Source organism: Dermacentor andersoni, chromosome 2 (assembly GCF_023375885.2).
Source record: "Dermacentor andersoni chromosome 2, qqDerAnde1_hic_scaffold, whole genome shotgun sequence".
In the NCBI taxonomy this organism is placed as follows: domain Eukaryota; kingdom Metazoa; phylum Arthropoda; class Arachnida; order Ixodida; family Ixodidae; genus Dermacentor; species Dermacentor andersoni.
The window spans coordinates 53334715-53355397 of NC_092815.1; the positions used below are offsets into that span (position 1 = coordinate 53334715).

The 20683-nt window shown below is 45.3% G+C and overlaps 1 protein-coding gene across 1 annotated transcript in view; it reads right to left on the reverse strand.

The window, feature by feature from the left end:
- LOC126542310 (gonadotropin-releasing hormone receptor-like) overlaps window positions 1–14306 on the reverse strand; it is an 84292-nt gene extending 69986 nt beyond the window's left edge. The window contains exon 1 of the mRNA XM_050189329.3: window positions 13020–14306. The gene's annotated coding sequence lies outside the window, so the exon portion shown is untranslated. The remainder of the gene's footprint in view (window positions 1–13019) is intronic.
- Window positions 14307–20683: the final 6377 nt, after the last annotated feature.

The following is a 20683-nucleotide window of genomic DNA, read 5'->3' on the forward strand; positions in this document are numbered from 1 at the left end:
CTTAAGCTGCAGATTCCATCGCACTTCTCCAGCCGTGATGCAACTTTACCCTACTGTCTCTGGTTAGGGGTGGCTTTATACAAAAGCCTACTCATTCCTTATTGGAATGTCGGACACACCTATATGTGACTCATGCAATTGTGAAGAGACAATCGAGAGCGTGTTGTGTTTTGGTAATTTTTATGACATTGAACGCGACGTTCTTCGGAGTGTGTTAAACAGATTATACAGCAGACCATTTTCAGGGGAAAAAGTTCTTGGACCGTGGCCGCACGCGTCGCAGGCTTACAAAGCGACGCGGCTGTTTCTACTATTCATGAAAATCGACTGGTTTCACTCGATATAGTGTATATGTGTCTGTGCGCGACTATATGTGCCGTTAAGTGAGTGTCACTTAATATATCATAATCATCACCCAGAACCTGGAGTAGCATGTCAGGCGAACAACCAGGCTAACATCTGCAGCAAATCATTAAAGCCTGTGTCTCTCTCGCTCTCTGAGTGACCGATTGTAGGCGTGAAGTGGTGGGCAACTGCACGTATTCGCATTGATCGTACCTTCTTCTCTTCCGCTCCTTTCTTTCTTTTAATCCCTCAAGGGGCTCTCCCGTGTAGGCTATAGCAAACCGGACGTGTGTCTGGCTGACCTTTCCGTCCTTTTTTTCTTCCGACTCGAAACAAACGGCGTGCAAAGTGCGAACTACGATGCCTCTGTACCACACTTCAGAATGTGATCCTTCAATCGTACTTCTTCGAGAAAGCGGCAGACACACGAAACGCGAAGCCGGTGAACGCGCGATACAAGACGAAAGTCAGACTGGGGACTCGCCTTGTTATGGCGGCATCGAGTTATGACATCGAGTTATGACGCTGCGAACGAATGCAGCTCGAAAATTCCTATGAAGCAACCATTCGAAAGAAAGAAAGAAAGAAAGAAAGAAAGAAAGAAAGAAAGAAAGAAAGAAAGAAAGAAAGAAAGAAAGATGCAGCACTGTGCGGCAAGATGAAGCGTGGAATCATTATAGGGCATGGCATGCGCACTGCAACACTAATGCTTTTCTTTTCTGGATCCTTTTTCTTTTTTTTTTCACGCAGTGTCAGTGGTGTCAGTTGCAGAAAACATTCATAGCGGCACGCGCGGATGGTCGCCTTCTGGGAAGCGCGAATTCCGCTCCGTGGTGGCACCTTCACCGTAGCAAGCACTGCAGGCACACTCTCGGGAAGCAATGCTGCTGCGCTGCCTCGTAAGGCAAGGCTGTCCGTCCTGCTGACGTCGCATTCGCTTCTGGTATTATTTCTAGAGAAGAAAAATTTTAGATTCGGTGTCGATGGAGGCACCTTCCTTTCGCCAATCCTTGGAAAGTATTTTACTTTATCATTGGCTCGATGACATGGCGATAACCACTGTATATCGGGGCGTAACGACTACACAAGGGTCTAGGCGAGGAAATACGGCGACGCCGCGAATTGCTTCAAGAGTCCTTATATGACATCTTTCGCTGAATAATACTGCTATATGGGGATGTTACGCAGTCCCGTTTCTGCTTATACGCACTCGTCCTACCCACTGTGGTTGCTTAGTGGCTATGGTGTTGGGCTGCTAAGCTCGAGGTCGCGGTATCAAATCCCGCCCACGGACGCCGCATTTCGAAGGGGGCGAAAACACCCGTGTACTTCGATTTACGTGAACGTTAACGAACCCCAGGTGATCGAAATTATTCCGGCGTCCCCACTACTGCATGCCTCATAATCAGGTCGAGGTTTTGGGGCGTAAAACCTCATAATTATACTATGCACTCGTCCTGTCGAATGACGCACCCGAAAACTTCCGCTACGCTGCAGTTCCTGCTTGAGTCTTTACTCGTCTTTTGCCGTCAGTGCAAAAGCGCTTGCAAATGACTGGAGAGCACAGGGACGACCCAGCTTACCTTTTATTGATATGCACGCGGAGGAAGTGTCCCCATAGTGCGTTGCTGCCCGTTATTTCCTTTTGCTCGCTTGTTACTCAGCGTCTAGTCTCCCGTTTCCCTTGCGGCCACTTGGAGGTCAAACGGACGCGCGTCTGGTTGACCTCCCTACATTTCCTTCCTTCCTGTTTTTCCTCCCTCCTCATTACTTTCTAAGTAATTTGGCTGAGCTAACTATAAATGTCATTATTTGTGAAGTTGTTCATATACGAATTTTTTTTCGCATTGCGCTGTCAATCGCCCGCTACACGCATGGTCCGTCTGCCCCTAGTAAAATTGGTACACATTAATTAGCGTCTGGAGATACCCAGATTTCGAAGTAGAGTTTCGAAATTGTTAGCATTCAAGAACTCTGGTCGAGCAGCACTTCTCCGGCTTGCCTGCCGTAACGATCTCCCGTTAAATTACTGTAGCTATCGCTCTCGCTGCTTCGTACATAGGCAAAACTACGAATTCGAATTCTTTTACTTTATGCATAAGTCAGCTTTATAATTCCATAACAAATGGTTATTCCAAGATTCAAACTGAGCTTCTTTCTGTCAGTCATATATGGAACCCTGTGTATTGCTTCCATAAATGACTGACATTACCTCAGGGTTCCTCCCAAGGTGTGGACAACATTTAATTTTGTCTAGGTGAAGCTTGAATAGCTTAGAGTCCGGTGATATATAAAATATCGCCATATATTTGGAACGTCAGTGATTGTTTAGTGTTTTATCTGAAGATAATCTAGAATACTTGCAGCGATGAATGGTAAATGAAGCTTGTTGAAGTTCGAGAAACATTAGGGACCGATATTTTCTCGCGGTGTTAAGACAATAAAATTTGATAACTCACGCTCTTACATTTTTTTTTTTTGGTTTATGTACTAACGTGGATGTTCGTACGGTCAAACTCACTGAGACACACTCACACCCACGTAACAGCTCACGTTTTGGAAATGAGTTTGCCGACCAGTGGTTTGTTTACATCGATTACATACGACTGTTCGAAGCTGAACGTTTCGTCACGAGCAACGGAAACGAGTGACGAACAGGATTACTTCTTTTCTACGACCTACTACAAAACTTCGCCATTTATGTTCTAAGCCGCGAGCGCGACAAAACTAAGTATACGGTAACTGGGTATACTCGCGAGCGATTGGGTAGAGCATGACTAATGAGATGACATCGCACCAAAAAACATTTCTGAACCAAAATACGGGACAAGCTGTGGCTTCAAAAGCAATTGGCAAATGAACTTTAAATAAACGAACAGTGAGGGACCATGATTCTGATTTAATTCATGAAAACAAAATGTATGCACTACCGTGTCTTGGATTGGATTTTCTAACACTGTCTTTCTGTTCGCGCACCATGTATGTTGGTGCACACTCCGTCTGGACAAGGCAGCCCCGAAGGACGGGCATTCGACACTTACATCTCCTCTGAAACGTTTACCAAAGCTTAGTGCGGTTAAGCCAGTCATTGTCGGTGACATTCACTAAAACAGCGGCTTGCTTTTTATTTATAGAGGAGGTATAGCATGCAAATTTTTTATTCTAGACGGCACTTTCGATGAGTGTAAGTTGCAGACGGCAGACGAACCTGCTGACGTTCCAAACGCAAGGCGCCATTTTATCTGTGGCATCTGGCGCTGTCAGTATACATATATGGCGACGACTGTGAAGGTTCGCTGCGAGGACGACAGTGAAGTGCCGGCGTGAATGACTGTCCCAAAGGAACTTTAGCTAATCTTCCTAGAAGATAAAATAATATTACACACAGATGATGCGTACGGTTAGGCTGTTTCAGACTCCACGCTGTATTATATGCATAGCGAAATTGCCTTCATGCTCTGCGGATTCGCGATATATTTAGCTGCAGTTTGTATAGATTTGCTGCTGAAAGGAAACTCGTACGTGGGCTTTTCGTTTCAGGCAAGGGCATATACGCAACCAGCAAGGGCGAAGTCAGGGGCTTTTAGTTTGCTTATGCAGAAAAAGACGCGCAGTCTGCCCAGATTGGCTGGTCCAGTCAGCCAAGTGCAGCACACGACGCCATAACCTCTGCCCTGCACTACACTCGTTTGCACGAGCCAGCACAAAGTTTAGAGAGGAAAAAAAAAATCACGCAGGAACTTCTCTATAGGAGTTGTCTAAGTATGCGAAAGCATTGTGCCACTTCCACGTCTCCACGCAGTCCGTTGTCATTATCAATGTTATGAAACTTGATTCGACTAGCATAAACCCTTTTAAATCCTCATTGGTAATTATGAGCCTTATCGGACATGATCCAACCCTTATCAACTCTTATCGGTCCGTACCAACCTGAATGTACAGAGAGGCTGTTGCAAAACCACAACGACCATTCCTGAGGAGGGTATGCAATGCTTTATTGATGGTTCGGAGGCTTGTTTTGAGCTTCGTCTTTATTGAAACGTATGCGGTTCTGTGTGTTGTATTGGTGATTTCAATAAATGTATGCACTGTTAGTTTCACTCTGCTGTCCACTTGTAGCCTCTTGCCTTACGTGGGTATGAGCCATTGCATTTTGGGCTTGCTTAAAGGAGGTATTACTACTACTTACGGGGTATGAGCCATCGTTTAGTGGGGTATGAGCCACTCTATTCGTCTCAAGTGACGGACGGACAAATTTCTCGTCGGGTACGCCTATAAATGCTTACTCATTTAAAAACATATTCCCATATTTAATTAAATGTTTCTGTGTGCCTTGTACTGCTTCTGTGGCTCTTTAGACCGCCTGCGGAGATGAATTGTGCCAGGAGTGGGGAATTCAAAAAGGGCCTCGTCTTGTAATTGTCCAATAACTTTTATATTTTGTATACGATAACTTTAGTAATAATGTCGGCCTTTTTTTCTTTCTTCTTCTAATCATTGCTCCTGTTAGCAACATTGTCTTCAGCCCAATTATGACATTACAGAAGAAAAGTAGTCAGCGCCACCTATAGGCACGAGACTCTCCTTAAATACAGGTCATAAAAGAACACGTCACTTTAGCAGGCATCCAAACACTGACGCTGCGCAGACATGTTCTCCAAGTATCCGCTCAATATTCGGCTTCTTCAGGCTTCAAGCTAAAGCGGGACCCATGGACCACACGACTCTAACCCGCCTAAGTTACGATGCTCCCTCAACCACGTGCTGGTGTTCTTCGCGCCGGTGACGCAGTCCCAACTGGCTGTGCTATCTGCTTGAAACAGCCAAACAGTTTGGGAGCGAGTTTCCTCGCTCCGCAGGGACTTGCTGCTGCTCAGTTAGCTCGGGTTTTTCACTCGCTCGAGAGTGTGCGCGTGCGAGAGCCTGTAGGCCGCGCGTTCGTGCACGTACGCTTGCGCTTCTGTGTTTTGCGTGCACTGTGTTGTGATCCGTGTCGTCTACACCTGGTAGTCTGTTTTACAGTGATTCCTATGCGGGAGACGCTTTATATTGTTGACGGTGATGTGAGTTTGCACGATGTCAAGCGAATTGTCTCACTGAAATAAATAAAGAAATAAAAAAATAACATCTAATGACGACTGCAGAGCTCAATCCCGAGTCCTGCGGGGCCATAATTTCAAGTCGCGCGTTTTAGGCCTTCTCGTGGCATATCATAGCGTAACTGCAGAACCACTTTGTCAAATCAGAAGACCGTTACATCCAATACATGTGTTTGCAAAAATATATCCGCTGACATATTTAACCGGCCATCTTGAAAGAATGTATTTATACAGCGAAGGCGCGGAAGTAAATGACAGCAATAGTGAAAGACTTAGAGAGAGAGAATGCGATTAAACAGTGGAGAGTTCTAACTTTTGACGCTCTCATAGCACCAAACAAAACGGCGGGAGACTGTCACTGAAACTGCATATATTTCCTTTGTTTCTTCTCGTCACTTTGTGCTTTCTTGAAAGAGAGAGAGACGCCATGCATCAGGAAAAGCCATAAGGGTGAACTGTCTGAAATGGGGAAAGATAAACTAATGAAATGGGGAAACGGGAAAAAAACGGGTGGTAAGAACGAAAGAGAAAAAATTAGGCAGCACAAACAAGGTCGGAACACATACCAGATGTTTGAGAATGTAAGCGAAGCTTTCTGAAGTTTAGAGAACGGTGAATTGAAACACAACCCTTGGTATGTAGAACTTGCCATTATTTACGGATTACGACGTGTCCATGGTTTCGGGTTGTTTCATTTCTTCTTGTTTCGCAGCTGTCTGGATCGTACGAGAACGCGCCATTCACAGCAGAGACAAAGGGCATTCTACAGTTTATTCTTTATCTGAGGCATCGTAAGCAATACTTACAAGTAGGAGCATATTCTTCCGACATTTAATACATAAAGATGGAAGCGCCTCTGGGGAGCACCATGGGCTCATGTTATTTTGTGTTTTACATTAACGACCTACAGTCTTTTATCATAACTCCGCACGTAACATTAATTTGCTAAGCTGATGACACCACAATATTAATCACCGATAATACACCGGACTATATACAAAGAATATCTGCTTATGAAACAATGCCACCGTTATTAAAATGGAAAAAGTGCATTTTTTAACTTATCAATACCACAAAAACAAAAGAAAAAAAATAATTTGTAAGCCTGCCGACTCGGTCATAATGGCATTGAAGTAGTAGAATGCATGAAAGTGCAGGGCGTGTATTTTACAAGTAACTTATCTTGCGGTGACCATATCTGCGAAACTGATAAAGAACTGTGCAAAACTTGGGGTATGCTAAAGAAATGTAGACATATCATGCCTCAACATAAAAAACCATTACTATATAGCTCGGTAACTCAGTTATCCTACGCACACCTGGTATAGGGCACAACAACAAAATCTAATCTAACCCGACTGTTCTGAATTTAAACGAACTAAAATTATGTGCTTAATTGCAAACGTCCCATATTATTTTCACACGCAGCAACGCTTTAAACAATTTGAGGCTATAAATCTAAATTATTATTATAACTATCGTTTACTCCAGTCATTCTGCTCGGCCACAAAAAAGAACAATTCTTCTTACAGTGAGATTTCAGAGTTAAGAGAAAATATTGCCGTATACACTGCTCCTTACCCCAGTATTTGGCACGTACCTACTCCTCATTACACCTAAGCCAAACAATAAATCACATTTACCCTTCCAGCTTTGCTCAATAATTGTGCCAACAAATCGGTCGATTGTCCAAAAAAAAAAAACATGCGAGATAAGTTAGTCTTAATTATGCTGTGTTTATTTACATATTTTCTTGTATTTGACCTATTAATGTGAAACTCTATTCCTTTGTATTTTTAAAAAAGTTTATGTGTGTGTAAAGGGGCGGCCACCCCGTCAAGCTACTGATCTGAGTAGCTCTTTGCGGCTGCTCCTTCCTTGTATATGTTGTTCAAAGAGAATAAATTCAAATTCAAATAAGTCTTTCAAACCGCCTCTTTCAAGTTCGTTACTAGTTCATAGCACTGCTTTCCAGTAATTTGCTAAGCGTCACTGCTCTTGCTGCTGCGGAAAGAGTCCGCGCTGAAGATTTCCGTGCGTTTGAATCGCTTGGTGCTGCGTACACGTGTCATAAATCACGTGAGTGGACTAAGAAGGTATAGGTAGCGCACAATCACTAGTCAAACGCCACAGTCGACCGGGGCTGACGAGATATTCATGAGTTAACGTTGTGGTTTAGGGCTCAGGATGTGTGGGCTGAATTAGACACTATACAAGACGATACAGTACTATATCTATATATATTGTGGAGTGATTTCCAGAAGTCCTGGGAGCTTTGCGTTTTGACGTGAGGGTGCACCTGCGCAGGCGATAGCGGTTAAATTGCACCTCCTAAGTGCAGGAAGAGGCTAAGCAAGTTAAACATTACGCAGATCGGATGCACTGCAGGAATCGACGTTATGCGAAACACTTCGCAGGTAGCTCGCTATTCAGCATCCTTTGAGGTTCTCTGAAGTGTTACCAGATGGGCCAACATGTTCGCGTAAGTTGACCGATTGTGCTTGTTTGTGTGAAGCGAGCTTACGTGTTACGGCAGCATCATTTAAGGCGACGATAATAGTATGACGGTGGCGGCGATGGCATTACATCTGATTTATTGTACTCCTGGAAGGAAATGTTACAACCTGTGCCCTTACGGCCAGGAACGATCACAAAGGCGGTGTAATTTGGGGCATAATGGAGCGCTCTAGCTTGCTTAAGCAACTTGTTACTATACCATGTGACGCAGGCAAAGAACAGCGATAAGGTTGTCAAGAATTGCGCGTTTCATTTCTGCGCCTGAGAGCAACACATGCTTTAGATTTTTTTTAAATAACATTCCTACTATGCAACTTGACGTACAGGCGCCGATCGTCTCAGAGCTTTAGTTGGCGTTGTCACATAAAAGGTAAGCGAGCATCTATCACCGAATGGGTAAAGCATCGGGCTTCTGTGCCGGGTTCCCCGGGTTATATGTATATATATATATATATATATATATATATAACCCGAAAAACCCGGCACAGAAGCCCGATGCTATATATATATATATATATACACACACACACTAGCGCATTTTGCTCTTATAAACGGGTATTCTCGAACTTTGTAGACGACGCCTTGCTAATTGCGTAATAATTGTCATTGTTCTCATTCAGTCTCTGGAATGCCCTTTCTCCCGCGGTCTCCCATATATATATATATATATATATATATATATATATATATATATATATATATATATATATATATAGCATGAAGCAAAGTATGGTTCGCGTTAAAAACTAATGGCATACAGGTATGCGCAAGCTGAATGTTTGTAGTTCAGTAACAAGCGATCTTACAAACCTTTGGATTTCGAGAAACATAGCAGCGTTCTTGATTAGTTTTGCACTGCGGTCGTTATCCTACGATCTCCTTCTCTGAGAAAGGTGTCTACCTTTTAATGCCAATAACAAAAATGAACCCCAACCTGCGGGAAAGCCGGTACAGTTTCTTTCTTGTTTTCTTCTATCATTTTTCTTTCATCTCTTTGCTGTCAACAACGCAGTGACATTGGCGGAACTTTAGGGTGGCTTTCTTGCCAAAGGAAAGAAAAATAAAAGACAGGATTTTTCTTCCATTCTTCTTCGACACGCAAACTATTAGCATAGATAGCTTGCAGCAGCAGCTATGCGATAGATTTAGCATCGCGGAAGCAATCGCTATGCAATTCTCGAAAACAAGGCTAAGTTCCCGTTCGCTGCCGCAGTATAAGGTACGATAAGTGCGCGTGTTGCTGGCGCGAACACTCAGTTTAATAATGTTGTTTCTTTCCCATCGATACCATAAATGATGATTGAGAGGATGGGAATAAAATTGGCAGTGGCTTAGCCAATTTAGCCGGAGTTCCCACTCCCGTCAAGCGGAAACCATTGAAAGCAATGCAGGGTTGCAAGTCACTAAGAGAGGACGCTTTTGGCGTCATTGCGTCAGATTCCACGCTACACTACGTGGAACGGGCGAAGGGGTTCAGAACGTTGCCAAGGGCTTACACATAAAGCAGGAAGAAACCAAGAAAAGGAAATATATTAAATGCGAGTCAAGCTCTATCACACATGATAGCCTCCATTTTTGGAATCACCCGCAAGAATTTCTCGAATGCCGAACAAGGTCATTCAAAACTTTCTTCTGCGTTGCACAAATTTTTGTTCTGCTTCTTCTTCTTCTTTGGGCGACACTCCTTTGTCTTTTTGTTTGCTTATGCACGAGTGGCTTGACTTCTGTACCGGCAATTTTTTTCTTGATCTTATTTTTTTTCGCTCCTTATGTTTTGTTTTTCCTCGCTTGACTGTGCGGGAAATCCATAGCGGGCATAAGCTGCGAGTTGAAGTCAAGAAGAGAAACCAGCAGCACTGTCTAGGAACTCCGGAACAACGTGATGCTGGCACCGAGCCATACTGTGTTGCGTTGCATCAACTTTAAGAAAAAAAAGAATCAAGCAGTATAGCGATCTTTCAAAACACACTCACACGGCCATCTTTGGCCCTGAGTCAGGCCCCGGCGCATTCATGCCAAAGTCACAATCTGGCAAATCCACTGCGGCCAAACGCGCAGACACCGCGGAGATACATTACCCTGAATTCTAATGAACTTTCTTTTTATTTCTTAAGCTAAGCTTATTTATTGTTCTGTGTTATCCTTTCACGAAACACCGTAAGCGTGCTACTGCAGTAATTCTGGCGCAATAATTTGTGCACTAAATCTGGTACAACGGTGACATGCCTTCAGTTCCAATTGAAAAACCAGTATTCTGCAGAGCTGCGTTCTGGTGCCACGACAACTAACCGTGTCGTTTCTTTTTTTCTGGGCTGAACAGTATTTGACAGCACGAAGAGCAAGCGAGGGAACAAATAAATATTCTCAATACCTGCCATGGTGGTGTAGTGGCTTTCGCGTTTCGCTGCTATAAGCCCGAGGGCGCGGGATGGAATCCCGGTCGCGGCAGCCGTAAATTACGTTCCTCTTGGTTATGGCGCGTAAAGCCCCAAATTTGTTTAAGATTCTCAAAATAAAAGAAAATGTCACGTTTTCGTGTCTGCACTAGCGTAGCAGCATGGGAACAATTCACAAACTCTCTATACCACTTTCACTTTTGCAAATAAGGCGTTCTAACTCCGTGTATGTTGTATTTCGCTGCGGCAAGTATTGAACGTATACTTTTGTTAGTGCGCCCTCCCTTCTGTAAAATGAAATGCCATTACACCACTCATACCTAAAACTCTTTGCTGTGCCTCGTATGCTTTTCGTTGTCTTCGTTCGATGAAGTGATAACGAAGAACGGAAAACCAACATAACCGTGCGATCCTCGCATAATAACATGGGGGTATGCACACAGAAATTGCAGTCGTTGGTGATGAGCCCGGGTTTCAGACAGAGACGCGCGCGCGTGTGTGTATTGTATCAATCCTGTTTGCTTTGCCTTGGAAGTATGCTATGGAGCTATCCAATCTGTTATCATAGTTTCTTTTTCTCGCCTCCTCAAGTGTTAAAGCAAATGACGTTGTCAAAATAAAGCAATACGATCGCTAAAGAAACGATTATCTGCAGTGATTTATGGACTCGGACAAAGTAGTTACTGCCAGGAACCAACTTGGTTCTGCGTCTTATCCTTTACGGCACTGGCCTCCTTCTAGCGCACGCACTTATGGAAAACGCATCGTTTGGTGGCCCCGCATACTCGAGTACCATTGCAAGGCAGCCCGCAGGTAGGACGAAGCAATTCCCTGGAGTGCTTCGCTCGTTCCGCAAGTAATATTGAGAGAAAAGTGAACACAGGCAGATACACACGACGGATAACCAAGTGTTTGCTCCTTGCTACAATGGTCTGTAGTGGAAATGTGTCTTCATTACCGTGCCGACCCCTTCCTCTACAGTTATTCCGGAGCGAAAATGCAGGAGAAGCAATTCTAACTAGCGCATTTTGCTCTTACGGTTATTCTCAGTCTTTGTAGACGCCGCCTTGGTAGTTGCGTAATAATTGCGATTTTTTTCGTTCAGTCACTGAAATTCCCCTTCTTCCGCGTTCTTCCTGCCTTCCTTTTTTTTTTCGCGCTCATTATCTCCAGTGACATCAAAAACAACTGAGGCGGATCTTCGACCGCAGATGAGGAGTCTCCTGGCCCGATTTCTTCTAAAGCTCCTACTTGCTGCACTTGCAATGCGACAGCACCCGACGCGCTAGTTCAGATGCTGCAGTTTCCTTCTGCGGAGAGGTTGGCAGCACGTTCGAGTCCCGACGGTGGCTCGGCCACATTCTGACGCGGGAGGAATGCAACAAAAGGACGCCATCCAAACGAAGTTGAGCTGCAGACTGAGTAAACCTGGTAGCCATAATTCATCCAAAGCATCCACATAAGGCGCCTTTCGCATCCGGGTTCTGTCCTCCGAGACGTATAATTGCATAAAGGAAAACACAAAAAAGAAAAATCGATCTGTATTTTCACGTGCCAAAGCCACGATATGAATATGAGGCGCACCGCGGTGGGATGCTCCCGATTAGTTTTGGCTACATGGAGTACCTTAAGGCGCACCCAATGCACGGTACACGGGCTTTGCTGCATGCAATCCCCATAGAAATGTGGCCGCCGTGGCCGGGCTCTGAATCCGGGCACTCACGCTTCGCAGCGTGACGTCATAGCCCCCACGCTACCCCTGCGGGCACAAAAAGTAATTCAATTTTACTTTCTTTACAATGTCACAGTAAATTAATGGTATAGTTCTTGCATTCTGCTGAGATAACTACTAATTGATTTTCCTCTTTGTTTACAGTGCGATAAACACACTGTAATTTTTTTCTTCGTTAGTGATAATTTCAGTAACTCGAGCAGACACATCAACCAAGCTGTTTTTCGGTGAGGCCTCTCCTTATTTTTATTTTATTTTTATTTTTTTATTAGCACTTCGGGCTTTCTTTTTCACTCTTCTTGAAACCGAAGATAATTATTCTCATCCTTCTCTTTCCTTTACGTCACTTCTTTTTCGCTCGCTTCTAATGCTTGTAAGCTTCATTATAGAATTTATGTAGTCACTCGTAATCGCTGTTCAGCAGCTTTGTGCGTCTAACGAGATGTCACTTACACACGAGTGTCGCACGTCTCACGTCGCTTCCGTTTTGTTTCGCGAATCATATCACATTACGAGAACATTTAACACCCCCAGGCTCTAAGTACTGGTCCCTTTATCCCAAGCATCACATTTCAGAGAAATAAGAATGTTTTTTACTGCATTTAAACCACTTTTCTAACAAATTTTCCGTAACTCGCTGGTCTGTGAAATGCGGAAAACAACAAGAACAAGAACGGGTGCTTAATTTCGCATTAGCAGCACATGTGAAGCAAGGGAAATGAAGTCGACCACTCGCGCGATAATATTTCCGAAAAAAACAACTAATAATCAAGTGTCATCAACTGCATTTAAGCCCGACTCGTTTCAATGTAGTCTTTCGTAACTTCACAGTCTGTGACGTACGAGAAAACGAGATACAAACGAGAAATGCGTTCGACTTCGCGTTAATGGGACGCACCAAGCATATGAAAGTACAAGTCGGTCACTCACCAGGGAAAGAGATTTCCGCAAAAAAAAAAAAAGACAAAATTCAGCTCGCTGGCGAGAAGCCCAATTTCACCGCGCCGTGCGTTTCCTGGCGTACGCCCGCGTTCTCTCTGTTCCGTGTGTCGCGCCGTCCGGAGCAAACTTCCCCGTTTCCGCGTGCGAAGTCCGCGCACCTCAGTCGCACTTCCGGAAGCAGATGCACGTCGCCTGCGCTCCGGGTCGACGGGCAACAAGCCCGGGAGGGCGAGCGCGCGAGAAGAGGCCGCACGCGCCTGGGCTGCCGCGCATGCGCGACGCCCTCCCCCTCCCTCCCTGTTTCCCTCTGTCACTCTCTCGCCCACTTTCCCTGCCTCTCGCCGCGTGCTTCCCTGTTTACCCGAAGCCGTTCCCCGACTCCCCGCCTCGCCTTTGTTTTTCGCTTAACGTACCTTCCAACTCTGAATCACTACGAAAGAACTTTCACCGGGGTTTAAACTGGCACGCACCGTTTTTCCGCATCCGGGAGAGTCATTAAAACAAAGTTAGTTGACAGGTGTCACCCTGAAGGTTAAGAAAAGGCAAAACATGTTTTTTTCTTTTTTTTACTGGTAATTGGCTGCCACGCATCATAGCAGATGTTAGGAATTAAGTAAACGGAAGCAGACCTGGCAAGGTTATTATCGTCATCATCATCCCATCATCATCATCATCATCATCATCATCATCATCATCATCATCAGCCTGGTTACGCCCACTGCAGGGCAAAGGCCTCTCCCATACTTCTCCAACAACCCCGGTCATGTACTAATTGTGGCCATGTCGTCCCTGCAAACTTCCTAATCTCATCCGCCCACCTAACTTTCTGCCGCCCCTGCTACGCTTCCCTTCCCTTGGAATCCAGTCCACAACCCTTAATGACCATCGGTTATCTTCCCTCCTCATTACATGTCCTGCCCATGCCCCTTTCTTTTTCTTGATTTCAACTAAGATGTCATTAACTCGCGTTTGTTCCCTCACCCAATCTGCTCTTTTCTTATCCCTTAACGTTACACCCATCATTCTTCTTTCCATAGCTCGTTGCGCCGTCCTCAATTTAAGTAGAAACCTTTTCGTAAGCCTCCAGGTTTCTGCCCCGTAGGTGAGTACTGGTAAGACACAGCTATTATACACTTTTCTCTTGAGGGATAATGGCAACCTGCTGTTCATGATCTGAGAATGCCTGCCAAACGCACCCCAGCCCATTCTTATTCTTCTGATTATTTCCGTCTCATGATCCGGATCCGCCGTCACTACCTGCCTTAAGTAGATGTATTCCCTTACCACTTCCAGTGCCTCGCTACCTATTGTAAATTGCTGTTCACTTCCGAGACTGTTAAACATTACTTTAGTTTTCTGCAGATTGATTTTTAGACCCACTCTTCTGCTTTGCCTCTCCAGGTCAGTGAGCATGCATTGCAATCGGTCCCCTGAGTCACTAAGCGAGGCAATATCATCAGCGAATCGCAAGTTACTTAGGTATTCTCTATTAACTTTTATCCCCAATTCTTCCCAATCCAGGTCTCTGAATACATCCTGTAAACACGCTGTGAATAGCATTGGAGAGATCGTATCTCCCTGCCTGACACCTTTCTTTATTGGGATTTTGTTGCTTTCTTTATGGAGGACTACGGTGGCTGTGGAGCCGCTATAGATATCTTTCAGTACTTTTACATACGGCTCGTATACACCTTGATTCCGTAATGCCTCCATGACTGCTGAGGTTTCGACAGAATCAAACGCTTTCTCGTAATCAATGACAGCTATATATATATATATATATATATATATATATATATATATATATATATATATATATATATATATAGCAAGTTATTAACGGAGAACTTATTTCGTAACGACCAACCTACGTTAACCTCCCTTCTTACTTTGTCTCTCTCTCCCTTAAATTTCTCGCTACGACTCATTGTGAGAAGAAATTTCAGCCAATATTATTATGAAAGGAGGCTGGCCAATGTCAAACTCTCTGAAGTAATAAAAAAATTCTTCCGATTTCAACCACTGCTTGGTACAGTTAGTGCAGCGCAGGCTTACAAAACTTCGCGCGCATAGTCCATTGCGTATATTTTTCACGTTGTTGAAGGGGTCCTGAATCACCCCTTGGGCTTGGTGAAAGAAACATAGTGAAGACACAAAGAAACATCTCAGCCACGGCTTACTGTCGCACGCGGTGCATGCAGCTCGCAAGCGGAGCGCGAAGTCATCCTTCTCTCAAAAGCGCTCTTTTCAACAGAAGTCTGGTCCTCACTCTCTTCTGGGAGCTTTAGGATAGGATAGGATAGGATAGGAATAACTTTAATAAAGTGCCGGCAAACGACGATTTAACGAGTCGTGACGCTGGCGAAGGGTCGACCCGGGGTTATACCCTACTCTGCACTAGCCCAGTTGGGCCCGTTTGTAGTGGGTCATGAGGCTTGTGCTTTTCGAGCGCACCCCGGGCCTGCTGGACGGCCCATAGTTGTGAGTCCTTGTCTGCAGGCTGCAGTGCACTTTTGAAGTTAAAATAGGAGCTTTATTTCGTAGTAAAGCGGATTTCCATGTGCGGCTGCTATTGGCTAACAGCTGATGTCAATCAAGGATGCTGTTTGGATCAGTGCGCTTCTTTCTGCTGTCACTGTGTGTATCTAATGATGAAGTCCAATAAACAGGCTGAAGTAAGCGAAAATGTGCTTTCGAATTTCGATAATAATTACTTGCTTCCGGAAGAAGCCGTCTATCGTCTGCTCACGCTCGGCCGCAGCCGCCCGCGTAGGAACTTTGGCCACCCTGCTTAGCTGTGTCATATCAGGCGGGTTTCGCTAATTTCGACTAATTTTGAACGCTCAACTAGCCTCGAATCCCGCGAAATTTAACGCCAACCCACACGCTCGCTTGCCAGCGCGCGCTCACTCCTGGTTGCTCCTGGTTAGACGCCTTGGCAGACTTATCGATAGCGCTTCCAAATGCGCAAGTTTAATGTGGTTGCTATATGTCGGTCAAGCTGGTCACGGTAAAAGCTGGCCCGCAACACGTAGCATGGTCAGACTCTACGTAGCGTTTGAGCGCGAGCACGCGTTCAAGCCCTGTAGGGCACAAAGCAATCGCTGCGCACACATACTACAGTATGCGGGTTGTTGCGGTCTGCTACGTATAGATTGCGCGCAGCCGCCGCGAGGCGCCGCCACGAGTCCTCTGGGTAAGCGCACTGCGGCTCGCTGAGCACAACCGCGTTTGGCTTACGTTTGCCGTGTCGTAGATGCCAAAATCGGAAGTGGTGGCGTCTACGTTAACGTTACAAAATCAAATTTGAACTGCGCGCATTGATATTGAGAAGGCGGAGCGTTGCGGGCACGCCCCGCTCCGCCGTAAGCTTCGCAGTGCGAGGAAGAAGGAACGGGAGCACTGCGGAGGCCGTTGTTTTATTGCCAAAGACTCCGCTTCTGCTGAACGCATTCAAGCACTTCTTGAGGCAAAGTACTTTTGAAATAGCCTATTTTAACTTCAAGTGCATTTCTCCACTTCGATAAAAAGTGGTCCAGGGCATCTTTAACGCAGAAAGCTATAGGCTAGTACGGTTCTTGATTATTGCGACATTTTTAAAGTGCTAGAGATCTCAGCGCTACGAGGGCCATCCGCTATATCTATCGTTGCGTGAGCGGCTTTTTGTCCCGCCCATCACGTATTGTCAGTCCGTAAAACTGGCGTCGGTGGTGAAGCCTGACGATCGGGACCAACACTGGGGCCCTATAACGTAAAACTATTCCAATATGTTTCTATTCAAATCTCCTGACGTCAAATTTGCGTAACCGCCAACGCAAGCACCGGGCGGTCACCCGCAGGGTTGTCTGAACAGACCAATCAAACGCTCTCCTCGTTCATAGGAGGTCACTTTTGCTTGCTTGAAAAACGAATAACATTGCCTACACTGAGCGGCTTGTCGTATCTAATTGGCTGACAAGACGCGAGGAGAACGCTCAAGTGGAGAGGGATTCGATGGGGCCGAGCCACTGCACTGAAAGTCGATAACCAGATGAAGAGGGTGGTGTCGGCGTCTACGATTGGTCGGCTTTCCCTTACTTAGCTTGCGGTGGCTGGTCGAAAATCGCGGCGGCATGCAACGGAAGCTTAAGAATGACGCTAAAGCGGACCCTCAGCAAAGAAGACTTGGCAGAATGAGGGGTAAACGTGCCGAAAGTGCTCGAAAACGTTACACGGCCACGCAAGAAGTTTTATTCTACGCAAATACACCCATGCTCTCCGGCAGATGCGAGTAGCCAGCGTCTGAGCGATCGGCGGCAGCCATCTTCTATCCCTTTCGGAACGGGGCAGCCTGAGGCTATTCCGAAGAAAATTCAGTTTTGTTCGGCATATTAATGCATCTTTATCGCGTACACGTCACTTTGACGCGATGAGTTCTTGCGGTTTTGTGACGTCGCGTGACTGGCAGGTGAAGTGGGTGCAGCCCGAAAGCTTTTTACCAATAGCCGAGGGCTAATGACGAAAAGGTGTCGAATAAGAAATAACTGGTTTTCTTTTTTCTGTCAAATCATGCATAATTAGTGTGTACACATCATATCAGATGGGGAGGTATCGCGGTTTTCGTGACGTCGCGTGACAGACAGGTGAAGTGGGGGTGGTCGAAAAGAGTTTTTGACCAATCGTGGAGGGCTGATAGCAAAATTGGAATAGAAAAGTTTGGAATAGTTTTACGTTATAGCGCCCCTGCCATAGCACCTTGCCTCTCCTGCAATGTCACTGAAACATGACGCCAGATATCCAAGAAACCGGTGTCACGGAGGGATACAAGGAGACATGAAAGTTCCTTGTTTGTAATGATTCGTTCTTCTTATCAATCCGTTGTTTAACACTTCTCAGTCTGTTTTTGTGCTTAGCTATATGGCGACATTATTTTGATGAATAATATAGTTGCATCATTAAGACACAACTATCCCAAACGCGATGCGAGATCGCGCAAAAGTATAAACGTCAAGTGAAGCGACGAAGCCTTATGGTGTCTTCCTGCAGTACCAAAGCATTTTCTTGCTTTCATGCTTGTCTTTGCATTGTAGACTGTTTTTTTTGTTTTTTTCTAAGTCGTATTAGCTGAAAGTGTAGTTTGTAATCTGTTTGCCGAGTCAGTTATCGGTTTGTATGCCGCTGCATGACATGCCTTTAGGAGAAGGAGGCACTGTCAAGCGGCGACACTGTACCGTTTTCTTCACCCTTTCCTCGTGTATTTGTTGTACCTGTCTGGAACAAATAAATACTCAAAGTGAAGGCTCGACGTGCTAGAAGAAGACGACGCAGTCTATCTTGTTGCACAGCTTTGCTAATGTCGGCGCACAGGCAACGCGTCGCCGTTATCCGCCTCCTGTGCCAAATATTATTCCTTCCTTTTTTTTTTTTTTTTTTTGAGGGGGGGGGGGGGGGGGAGGGGCTTTACAGGACGCACCATGCAGCACTACTCTCATAAAATATATTATTACGAAGGGATGCATGCTTATTCTAGCACTCGACTGAATGAAGAAGAGGATGACCTTGGGCTAACCTGGTGCTCGAATGTTTGGAGAACCGTCTTGACTATATGTGTGCAAGTAGGTCGTGTATAATAATATCTTTGCAAGAAAATACATTCGGAAAAATGTAGCATCGCGATAATACTAGTCTAAACGCCACTTGCTGAGGTGGCTTGGGGCTCCATCACTGAACACGAGGTCGTGGGACTGAACCCAACCCGCGACAGCAGCATCTTAACGAGGGCAAAACACACACAAAAACACACTCGTGTACTTACGTTTCTTATACTTACGTTTATTACACACATTATTGCTATGGTTTAACACGGCTAGGCTTGATTGATTCTTTCTTCGTCAGGAGCTCGTTGCCACAACATCTCCGACCTGTAGGTATGTGGCGTATTGTACTAATAAACTCTAAATTTTTTTTCTGCTGTATTTTTTAGTACCAGCCGCAGTAGCCAAGTGACGATGTGGTGGCGCTGATGAGCTCGAGTTCGCGGGTTCAATCCTGGCCGCGGCGACTGTATTCTGATGGAGTCGAAATGCAAAACACACACACACACACACACACACACACACACCTAATCACATGCCCCTTAATGATATCGTGGTGTTACCACGTAAACTCCAAGAATTTAATTTCTTTATCTTCTGTTCAAAGTTTGCGACGTAAATGTTGCGCAAGCGGGTCTCTTTATATTTTATACCACTGACAGGCACGTACCCAGGGGGGGGCCCGGGGGGGGCCGGGCCCTCCCCCCCCCCCCCCGAAATCAAGTGGCATACCCCCTCTCCCCACCCACGCCACCACTCCTCACACATTCCTAAAGCGCCGCCAGATCAATGTTGAGACTTGGCAGCTGTTCATCGGTCAGCATTATGATGCCTTTTTCACTCCTTTTAGATGGCGGTAGTTATCGGCATCTCTTGTAATGTGAAGGACAGTTTTCTCATAGATTCCGCACCCGCGCGATTAACTAGAGATGCGTTCAGTTGTCACCATCTATTCAACCGTCACGCGTATAGCTGTTGCTTTTGTTAGTTCAACCTTCTTTGTTTAGGCTGATCCTGGGACCAGGAGAAAGATGCGGCTGTTACTCAGCTGGTCTGTACTCTCATGGAACGAGTTGCTGCCGGAGAAAACGCCAATTGCGTTTAACTTTTCCCTTTGCTTCCTTATTTCCTTGAGTTACGGCTCGCCGCGACGCTGGCAGATGCCCGGGACCATATATACGTGATAGGGTTAGATAAGGTCGGAAATAAAATAATGTGAAACAGCGTCCATCATGAAACCCTGCAATGACCCTTAAACCCATAAGCAAGATGACTGTCGCCCGTTACCTCGTCTGTTTTTCCCTAATTGTATAGCACTTTTCGTGCAAAATTGGCAACTGGAAACAAAGATCGCAAGGAGTTGAGAAATGAAGCGATCTACTAAGGGACAGAGCCAAGGCAACAACCAAACTGCAAGCAAAAGCGAATAATAAAAATGTTAACCGTTGTTTATGAGAATATTTATGGATCAACATCTTTTTATTTAAAAAGGAAGTAGAGAAAACGCCGCCGGAAGTGGAGAACAATTACTTGTTTTGAATGACGCTTCTACAGTTATCGGTCGAACCGCCTCCCGTAGCCACTTCTCTGCTCTGCCTATGTGGGTGTTTTTCTAACCTTTCGCGGTGAGCGCAGTACGTCTAGAATCGCAGAGTCCTGCGCTCTACGCGGTTGTATGGGACTGGCGGCCGCACAGCGTTACGCAATTCGCGGAACTGTCAAAACTGATCAACAAGGCGAAAATAACTGATATTCGAAAATATAACATGGGAAAGACTGAAGAAGCCGTAAAAAATGAACGCAGCGTGAAATCAGTAAAAAAGAAACTTGGCATAGGACAAACCATGATGTATGCACTAAAAGAAAAGAAGGATAATATCATCAGCAATCTCGAAGATATAGTAAAAGCAGCGGAAAAATTCTAAGCTGACCTGTATACAGTACCCAGAGGAGTCACGATACCTTCACTTGGAAACAGTAATGAACAGGATACAGAAACTCTCCTATAGCTAGCGATGAAGTCAGAAGGGCCCTGCAAGACATGAAACGATGAAGAGCGGGAGGAGAAGGTGGAATAAC